The sequence below is a fragment of the Mustela nivalis genome (assembly GCF_964662115.1).
Source record: "Mustela nivalis genome assembly, chromosome: 15".
Lineage (NCBI taxonomy): Eukaryota > Metazoa > Chordata > Mammalia > Carnivora > Mustelidae > Mustela > Mustela nivalis.
The window spans coordinates 65,581,957-65,592,969 of NC_139034.1; the positions used below are offsets into that span (position 1 = coordinate 65,581,957).

At 34.0% G+C, this 11,013-nt stretch overlaps 1 pseudogene across 1 annotated transcript; it reads right to left on the reverse strand.

Annotated features, from left to right (window-relative positions):
- Positions 1 to 8,840: 8,840 nt before the first annotated feature.
- Positions 8,841 to 9,294, reverse strand: LOC309849315 (small nuclear ribonucleoprotein G pseudogene; annotated as a pseudogene). The gene has a single exon. The product of its transcript is annotated as a small nuclear ribonucleoprotein G pseudogene (transcript).
- Positions 9,295 to 11,013: the final 1,719 nt, after the last annotated feature.

Consider the following 11,013-nt stretch of genomic DNA (forward strand, 5'->3'; position numbering starts at 1 on the left):
AGGCAAAATGGCTGATATCATCATTGTTACAAATATAAAATAATACTTTATAACATAAGGTAGATATGTTTCCAGCCTTGGGTCTTACTTTCCCAACTAATATCTTCTATACCTGGTGCCTGACCAACTGGGAGACATGCTCATGACAGACACACTCTTCTCTCTCCCCTCTTGTGGTCAGTGTCTACATTCCTTTTGATGCTTACTGTGGTGTTGGTACTCTCAATGGCACTCACATTACCTTTGACATTGACAGGGGACCCAATCTATATCAAGCTTCTGTGTTGGTAGGTGGTAAGAAAATCGCTGAGGCAAAATCTTGGGGCATAATAATCTGTAATCTGAAGAAGGAGATTTTCAGAATCACATGTAAAAAAGTTTCATTCTCTATGTTGGCTTGTTAAAATAACCTAAGGCATCTGCATGGCACAACAAAACTTTTGTCTCCGTCATAGCATAGGGACCCCCACCAGTGTGGCATAGCTCTCCAGCCCAGAAGAAAGACTTTCCTTAAGCATTTCCTCACAGAAATATTGTTTAAATATTTTTATATTTTCCCTTTTAATAAAAAAATTCAAAAATTATCCCTACATTTTTAAATTTGGAAAAAAAAATATGAGGGTGATTGTTATTTTAATTTTGGGTCCAAGCATTATACTTGCATTTGACAAATTAAAAATTAGAAACTGGATCTCGAACCCCACATGCTGGCAAATGTGGTCCAACAGCATTATTAGCCTGTGACTCTCCAGGACTGTGTACCTTCAGTAAGAACCATCAGAACTAGAAATTAATTTCCCAGGAGCTTGTAAAAGGCAACAATCTCTATTTCTCAGTGCCTTCTGAGTGAGGCCATTCATATTTAAACCAGAACATATGCAGGCTTTCCTTTGGATTTGAAGGCAAACATCACCTATGTAAGCCAGAAGCTGACCTCTAGAAATAGATTAGAAGTCACTGGCATATAAAGAGATTAGATTCTATTCAGCAGAGACTCTTGGAGCTGCTGTAGTGCGATCTTCAAACCAGAATGTGGCCAGAAGTGAGACTACCCAGGATTAAGTTTCTTTAGGTATGCCTTCAGAGGAAATCTTGAGCCCAAGCAACTGATGGGCCTCGATAAGTCTCATTTTAAGGCACTTTGGGCCAACAGAATCTATTACACCATTATCTACAAATAATTTGATGTATTTCAAAACTAACTTGATGTATTTCAAAACCTGAAGTTGTTTTCACACCTGAACAAAGTTATCACCGAATATACAACTACCTATTTAATAGTCATTTCACATACTCTAAAGATACCTTTTCCCTAGAGCACCAGTGATTCCTAACTCACTAGATATGCTGAGCTAGTCAGTGCTGAATCTGCCCACAGCATACTTTCATTGGAACATTTTTATTTTCCAGAATATTGGTTTTATAACCAGGTCTGTGACCTGCTAAAAGTCCTATTGCTTTTTGCAGCAGAAGATAGTGATAACAATATGATAAAGTTAAATCAACTATGTTCTTTTGTGCTAAATCACCTGCATATAAACCATCCATAAATCCTTTGAACACTGCCTTCAAGGTATATCCAAAACTCTGATACATACTACCACCTCCAGCGCTCCCAACCTCATCAGAAACACAGTTGCTTCTTGTCTCTATTACTCTTACAGCCACCTAGATGCTCTCTGGTTCCATTTTTGCCATCCCCCATCTTCACTTCACAACAGAGCAATAATATTAATTATTTTAAAACTTAAGCCAGATTATACTACTCTTCTGTTCAAATGCTCCAATGGTTCTCATTTTCACTAAGAGTTTAAGCCAAAGTGTCTACAGCTAAACGCCTATGCAATTCTATGCAATCTGGTTTCTGACCTCTTTTCCACTTTTCTCCCTCTTAATTTTCTGTTCTAGCGACACTCATTGTCTTCTTGCTGCTTTAAATATTCTTTCCTTAGATACTTTGCTTTCACAATTCTCTTGCCTAGAGTCTTCTTCCTTCAGATAGTTGTATGACTAATTTTAGGTCTCTATGTGTGTATAAGATACACCTTGCCTAAAGGCTGAATTTTGCCCCCTCTCAAATTCATTTGTTGAAGTTCTACCCACAAATGTGATCTTATTTGAAGACAGGGCTTTTAGGAGGTAATCAGGTTAAGTCAGGGTTAAATGAGGTCACTAGGGGTAGACTCTAATTTGACAGGATTGGTGGTCTTATGAGTAGAGGAAGAGAAAATAATGTCTGTCTCCTGCACCAGGTAAGGATGCAGTAGAAGGTAGCTATCTGTAGGCTAGAAAGAGAGCTCTTACCAGAAACCAAACCCTGCCAGTCTTTGATTTTGAATTTTCTAACTTCCAGGACTGTGGTGAGAAAGTGATTTCTTTTTTTTTATGGCAGCCCGAGCTAATTAATTCCTAAATATATGACGTGTGTGTGTTTGCAAATTTTGAGACATTGTCACTACCTGATCTTACTTTGGTAGCATTTTTAGACCAGTATTTAAATGTTTTCCTGGAAGCATGGCTTGAGGGCTTATATTTGATATAGCAAAGTACACTAGTTTTAGTCTATTATAAGTTAATATTCCATGATCATTTTCAGTAGACTTTTTTTTTGGTCTGGAAATATCATTATGCTACCCCAAAGAAACTCATACAAATGAAAAAGAACACAGTAGTGAGAATAGAATAATGGTTGTCTTGAGGAAAGGAGAAATGGAGGCTATCATGCTAAAAGGTAATAAATATATAAAATAAAAAAGGTAACTTCACATATCAATAATACTACAATGCCATGCAATCTAGCTTTGATTATCTCAGTTCTCTTCATCTGACATTAGGCAACATATTTACATTTAGCATGTTGTTAAACATAAAGGGTTTGAATCATTTTAAGAAAATTTAAAAGATTTAATTGGTTTTCTAATAAGCAGTCATCATGAGAAATGCCTATGAGAATGGCTTAATTAGTACATGCATTTCTTCACTTAAGGTACCGATATTAAGTGTTTGTGCTTCCTCACTCACTGAGAGTGATAGCATAGGAACATCCTTAGAGTGTTTGACTCTTCTCTCAACCCACTCACAGTTTACGACTTTAACTCTGGTTGGTAATTGTGGAGCCAAATACAGGGTGAGAAAGAAAGAAAGGTAAAATCCATTTTACTGCTATTTTTCATCATACAAAATCACATGCCCGCTTTCTCCTGACTCCCATATTATATGTTGGAAACATGAACAAAGGGTGAAAGATAAGAAAGTCCTCTTTTTGTTTTTTCTTTTCCTATCCCTTATGTCCATCCTGCTCTCTACTCCTACCCTATTGAGTTCTCCTGAACACCAGTCTTTCAAGATGTAATGAGGACAAAATGCAGAAACAGTGTAATGTATACGAAGAAAAACGTATAGCAGGGAAGAGTAGGGTTCTGATTAATTCCAGTCCTGCATGCCATTTTATTAAAATCCTATCTTCTCTCTATTAGGACAATTAATACAGGTTTATAATAAATGAGTAAAATATCTCAGTGGCTTAATAAGATAAAAATTATTTCTCACTCATACAGAGTTCATCTCAGATATTCTTGGTTGGGAAATTCATGGCTCTACTTAATAAGTAATTCAGGAATCTAGATTCTTTCTAATTTGTGCCATCATCATCTTTTACATGTGGTCCCCATGATTTGAGAGAAGTTGAAAGAGTATAAGGGAGGTATATTGTGACCAATGTCATTTAACTCTATTGTCCAGAGCTGGTCTCATATGAACGTAAAAACACAACCACTGCCCATTAACAGCTCTAAAGGCATGTCTAAAGCTTTAGATGTCCCACTAGCCCTCTGTCTCTGTGACATACCCCACCAGTGATTAGCATTTATCTCTATGTCAAGTGCTTATATACTTGTCCATTTTTTCCCAGTCTTTTCATCAATCTATAATTTATAATAAGCCATACTTATTATAATTATAATACTTATAATTATATAATACTTATACTTATAATACTTATAATAAGCTATACTGTTCCTTATGAAACAGTATGTGATCTTGAATGTTTGCATTGTATTGAAGAGGTGTATATGTAGAGTTCCAAGTTAAGCTCTAAATACATTTCTTCAAAGAATTATTGGTGAGTAAAATTATTTGTCTTTATGCTTTTATGAGAACAATAAAATACATGAGGGACATTATGGAACAAATAGACTTCTTAGAGAAGAATAAGAACTAAATCATCTCATGTAATAATTATATGGAAATGTTTCTAATGAACATTTATATTTAATGTTAAACAAAGTATATAAATTGATGACTACACATAATATTGTTTGGAAGAGGATCTAAGTGGAAGGATCTAAGTTTGGAAGAGGAAGAGGATGTAAGTGGAATATTGTTTGGAAGAGGATCTAAATGGAATTACGTAGGGACACGATGATGTTTTTTATTATAGGAGCAAAGCGATGGCTGAGAGAAAGAAGTGATGTGTATACATATGCTCTTTTAAGGTGTGATTTTTTTTTAAAGATAATTTTTTGTTTGTCTATGAATTTCCCTTTGGGGGAACAGACATTGATTTTTTTCCCTCCTCACAGCGACTGTAGTATTTAATCTTGGTAATCTCAGGTTGTAGCACAGGATTTACATATCTTTGGAGCACCCAGTGCTTGCTAATTTGAGTTCCACATTTGAATGGGGGAGTTTTGGTTTCTTTCAGCCCTGTAGTAAACAGCTAAGAACAAATGGAGAAAGGTCATTCATAGAGAAAAGCATTCTGTATCCATTCTCTGATGAGGTGTACAAACCTAACACAGGAAACTGACTCTGCAACCAGTAAAATGAGCATAGAGATTATTTGAAGAAAGGTTCTTTAGGGAAGCAAAAATAAATTTTACTGGAGTCATTTTAACAAGAGAAAGTTCTAAATACAAGTTTTTGACTGTTACTCTAAAGTAGAAGTCACCTTTTCATGTCATAAATAACAACTGGGAATTTATTAGCAGAAAATATATGAAACTGCTTTTCTTTTTTTTTAAATACATTGTGACTTTGGTATTTTTATGTTTATTTCTTCTAATTTTATCTGATTAATTTACTGATAATTGTGTAAATTATTTCTTCTTCTAATAGGGAGGATTTGATTTCATGCTAACATATGTCTTAAAAAATTCTCAATATTAATTATTCAGAGCTTGTTTTGTGAAGCATTGGAGACTAACAGGAAAAAAAAAAGTAGATGATTCCTGGCCTCAAGAACATAGGGATTAGTAACAGAGGGAAGAGAAAAAAAAAATACAGTATGATAAGAACTTGAACACACATACCAGTAGAATTTAAGAGTTATATTCACCACGGGAAAGACAGAGTAATGTTGGGGAATGAGAGAAAGTGCTTCAAATGGAGAAAATCACATACAAAGAGACTATGTCATAAACATATTATTTAGTATTTTTGTTTTTGATCCACTATTTATCATTCTTAACCAGCTGATTCGGGGTAAGCAATATGGCTTATTCATTTATGAAATCATAGTGCCTCCACGTCTGGCTTTGATTTATGTTATTGCTCAGTAAAAGAGTATGGGACTGTTGAACTGACAAAAAGAAACAATCTGATTTATGCTGATGTTTTCCCCTGATCTTCTTGGTGGATGCTCTCAGGACTATGGTGCATTTTGTCAGTAAAAGTGTTATAAAGAAGTTGTATGTTTCTTGCCAAATGGTTAAATAAGAAAATAATATAAAGTAGTTTTAGAGAAAAAGTTAAATAAAATGTATCATTTGCTGTGATTTTTATTTTATAATAGGATGCATGAGAACAAGTAGAACAAGAAATCTGAAGGAAATCAGGACCAAGAATTATAGAGCTACAAAGAGCATGCAGGTATAGTGTGTATGTACACATAAGCACTTTCATTAAAATTTGACTCATTTGCTTAAGATCATCTCTCCTTTGGACTACTTTTTCCTCCCTTTCCATTTCTATTCAGGAGAATACCTTCACCTTCTATAATGCATGTATATTAAACTTCTTAATTTAATTACTTAATTTACTGAGCCCAATTTGCTCTCTGACAATCCCATCTCAAATTCTCAAATTTAATAGTCTTGTGATTAGTTCAAACGTACTTCCAAAGACTATTTAGTCACTCTGTCATTAGAGAATAGTCACACAGTACAAATATTGCTGGTGAGGAAACACCCCACTATATGGAGAAACAGTACGCAAAAAATCAGAACCTAGTGATAAAAAAAATTTTTTTTCATGATATTATTTTCCTTGATTAGTCAGTGCACAGATATTTTCTCCCAAATATCTAATTCCAATAATAAAATATTTTATCAAAATACAACCATTTTAAGTAAAATGTCAAGAATATCCCCTCCATTTTTGGAAAGCAGCTTAAAATCTGATCAAACTATTGCATTCATGGTCATGGCATGAAGCCTTCTTGAGTCCATGACGTTAAGATGACTTCCATATTTTCATTAGTGTATTCTCATTTATTTTACTACAAGTGTGACATTTTTATTCTGCAGAATATGGACATTTCGAATAATCTCAATATAATCATTGAAATATTAAAGGGATGCCTGGCTAGCTCAGTGGGAAGAGCAAGAGACTTTTGATCTCCAGATTGTGAGTTTGAGTCCCATGTTGGGTGTAGAAATTATGTAAAAATAGTATTTTAACAAATAAATAAATAAAATGTAGCTTCCATTTAGAACTGAGAATGTACTGAGAAATAAATGTCATATTATAGATTGATCAGTGATCTAAAACATGTAAGATTTCCCGTTTTCGGTGGAAAATGATATGCGTGATAACATCAAGTATTAGCCTATCTCTTTAGGTCCCTTAGACTGCCATTCTGCCTGTTACAGTATATTTCTCATTTTCCTTTGGCCCATTCTCCCTGGCCCAGGATTTTTTAAGTCCACCAGTGAGAAAGTAATTGGAGATAAATTCTGTGTGTTTGTGTGTGTGTGTGTGTATGTGTGTGTAGCACATGTAGAATATGACATGGTGTCTTCATCTTGCTTTAAATCAGATGTCAAAAAGCTCTGAACTGTGTTGGTTGTGACAATGGCTTGTCTTTTCATTCCTATTTTTCTTTTGTTTAGTTGTTTCTCCCCATTTTGGACTAAATAAAATTGTGATTAATTATAAGGCAATTTTCTTTGGAGGCAGGGGTCAATTTGCTAAAAGCCAATAAAAATGAAATTACATATAGACACCAACTACTATTCATCCACCTAATCTCCAGATTACTGAAAGCAGGATCTGATTGGCCAGCTTAGGTCAGGGGCCCATCCATTTTTTTCCATCAGCTATTTTCAGGAAGGTAGAGTAGGCATCAGCATTGTGCTTGCTAGGGACCTAATATATAAGCCAGTTGGATGCTTTCCATTAAAGAATGAATGGGCAGAAATTTCAGTATATAAATCCACTCAAAATTTCAATACTTTATCTACCAAACCAGTATAACTATTGATTAAATGTGCAATTGAAAGATGTAACTCTACATCTCCAATAAAGAATTTAGCAAGAAAATTGCAGCTTTTTATTTAATGGTTCCATTTTCTACTTTTTTCATGTAAACAAGAAAAATCATTGGGAAATACTTAGCACTCTGAAATATTACTTATGGTCTAAAAGGGACTTTCAGTGTTCTTTGTGGAATCAGAGGAAAAATGGAAGAACCAAATTGATGGAGATGCTGACAATGGGACTGAATTAGAAAGAAATCATGGCTGTTTGGGGGAAAATAGAGAAGAAAAAGTGTGTTAGAAGATTCTGAGAAAACTATCAAAAATATCAATGTGATATATTCTGCGTCCTTAGGACTTTTAAAGTTCAATCCTTGAAGTAAGAAAAACTATTTATCTTCTTTCTTACTCTTTTATTTGTCACGTCCTTTCCTCTCTATTTTTCCTCTTGACAAGAAAAAAGTACTTCTGTTTATTGACAATATAGAGTTTAAACTATCTGAACCCAAAGTGCCCATTGTGGAAAGTTTTATGTCTGACAGCTATATTTTAGCCAATGAAAGAAAAATAAAATGATGGTTTTGCCTCCCCCTTTTTGCTTCTTTGATGACCATGCACACTACAGATTGAACAACAAACCCACCATACTTGCCATCAGTAAGTATGTTACTTGGTGCTAACTTTCACTATCCTTTGCCCATCTTTCCATTTTATGTATCAGGATAATAATATTAATTATATGCACTCTCTTATTTAATAAACGATGGTGCAATGATATAATAGAATTGTATAGGACTAGTAAAAACAAAAAGAAAACCAAAAAACAGAAAACAAAAAACAAACTGAAACAGTTCTGGAATGCCTGGATGGCTCAGTGGGTTAAAGCATATGACTCTTGATTTAGGCTCAGATCATGATCTCAGGGTGGTCAGATCAAGCCCCATGTGGGGCCCCGTGTAGGCACGGGGCATGGAGCCTACTTAAAATTCTCTTTCTACGTCACCCTTTGTCCCTCCCCCTCTTCCCTCTCCCTCTCTCTCTCAAAAAAAATGAAAAACATATTGAGACAGTTCTAGAGATACTAGCAAGAAAAAAACTCCAGGATATACTGTCCAATGAGAAAAAATAAAGTATGCTGTAATTTTTTATACACATACATTTATAGTAATTATTGCATTTTAATATACATAGAATTAGACAATATTTAAACACTATATATCTCTGGGTGATAAGATAACATGATGCTTTTATAAGCCTGTTTCATATGTGATTCTCTCTTTGCCTGTATTTATATGTAAATGAAGTATTTTACTGTTATAGTTATTTTACTCTGAATAGGTTATGCTTTTTGAATCCATAAAGTAATTTTTTTTGGCTATTATAATAAAAGTTTATTTAACAAAAAAGCTCAATATGAAAATGCACACGATCTGATTTTTATATTGTAGTAAAACAGGTACTATGGAGAGGGGACATGTGGAAGCAGTTGATTGTTCAGATGAACACATCCATTGTTTATACTCGTTCTAAGGCTTCTAACATGATGATACTATTTCCTCGTATTACTACCATTCCAATATTGTTCTGTTGCCCACTAGTTGCCATCTCCACACATTCATCTATCACAAGATTCATAAATGGATCGAACCCCCGCAATATTCCTTGAACATGTCTGCCACCATTTAATTTCAATGATAATTTCTTGTCCATAAATTTTTTCAGCTCCGGAGGGTAAGCTTTGCTCATGGTGTCTACTCGGCAAGCTCAAAGATGCCTCCAAACGGAATTCGTGGCGGCCCTCGCGCTCCCGCGGTAGGCCCTCCATAAGGTAATTTTTAAAAACCCAACTAGTTATAATTTTTGTAAAAGTTCCATAATTTTTCTGTAAAGTATATTGATAAAGATACAGTGTTACTGTTATATATGGGCAATACAAATTTACAGTTTAAATTTTACAAAAAAATTAAACACAGAAGTTTAGTGACATAAAATTTTCATTATATTTATATGCTTCATATAGTATTATAGTATCACAGCTCACTGTGAATGAAATTCTTAAAAACACAGCTACATAATTAATTTAGCACCATGTGATGAATTGCAATATGAAATATTTCAAAACATATTATGAATAAAATACAACTTTAAGAGTGTAAAATAATCATAAAAATTTTTATGTGAATTGTTTCCCATTAATATTTTGATTCATCCTTCCAGAATAATAAACACATTATACTATATATTTAGCTATTTCTCATTTTCCTTAGTGAGAACATGAGAACTTTACCTATTACCTTGTTACTTGGGAATATAGACTATATCATTTGGAATAACACTGGTGATTTATCTAGTCTGGCATTCTCTGTTCTAAAAATAATTTTGAAGATCATTCTTCCCTCTGTGCCTGTGAAGACAACATGGTTTAGAATTTACATAAAAGGTTAGAGATTTATCTTAGGCAAGAGTATGCCAATTGCATATGACATTTATCCTCTCAAGCCAGATGGCAGTGGGATGGAATTTGGGTCTTCTTTTTCCTTTATATATTATTCACAAGCTAATTCAATGATAAAATCAGCAGCAAACTTGAGCAATTCCATTGTGTAATCAGCCAGCTCTTTTAATGAAAAGAAAAAAAATTTCTAGTGATTATTGTTAGTACATTATATTTTGTTTAATAGCTTTAAGTAGCATTAATAACTAAAACTTGAAAATAAATATATAATTTATACATTGCACGTGTATACACATACAATGTAAAATGTATAGCTCACGAATTTCCCATATGCTGCTATATGAAATTAATATTGTTTAACTAAGGAGCTTTGAATCTGCTGATCACTTTCCTTCCTTTCTGCCCCTTTCCTAAAGAAAAATAGCCTTTTACTTCTGGATGTTTTGAAGTATTCTAGAAATGATGTGACTAACTGAAGAGGCAGTTCTGACCTGTTCGTAATATCATTGAGAATGGAGATATACAGATGCAATAAAGAAGGTGGCATCCTTAAAACTGATATTAGCCTAGAATATATGAAAACCGGCATGAGCTAAGTAGACTGTCAGTACAATTTTCCGGAGAAATGTATATTTTCGCCATAATTATTTAGAGAATTCAAATGATTGGTTAATATAAAATACCTACTCTGCAAAAATAATGCCACTTCAAATTCTTCTTTTAAAAATAAAGATTTGGTGGGGCGCCTGGGTGGCTCAGTGGGTTAAAGCCTCTGCTTTCGGCTCTTGTCATGATCTCAGGGTCCTAGGATCGAGCCCCACATTGGGCTCTCTGCTCAGAGTACATTAGGACCTGCTTATCCACAGGGAATAGGTTCTAAGACTCCCAGTGGATGCCTGAAATTGCAGATAATAACGAACTCTATATATACTATGATTTTTCTGTATATACGTACTTATGATGAAGTATAATTTATAAATTAAGCACAGTAGGAAAAACAACAACTAATAATAAAATAGAAACTTTGTAACAATATACTATAATAAAAGTTATATGAATATGGTTTCACTCCCATACAATCTT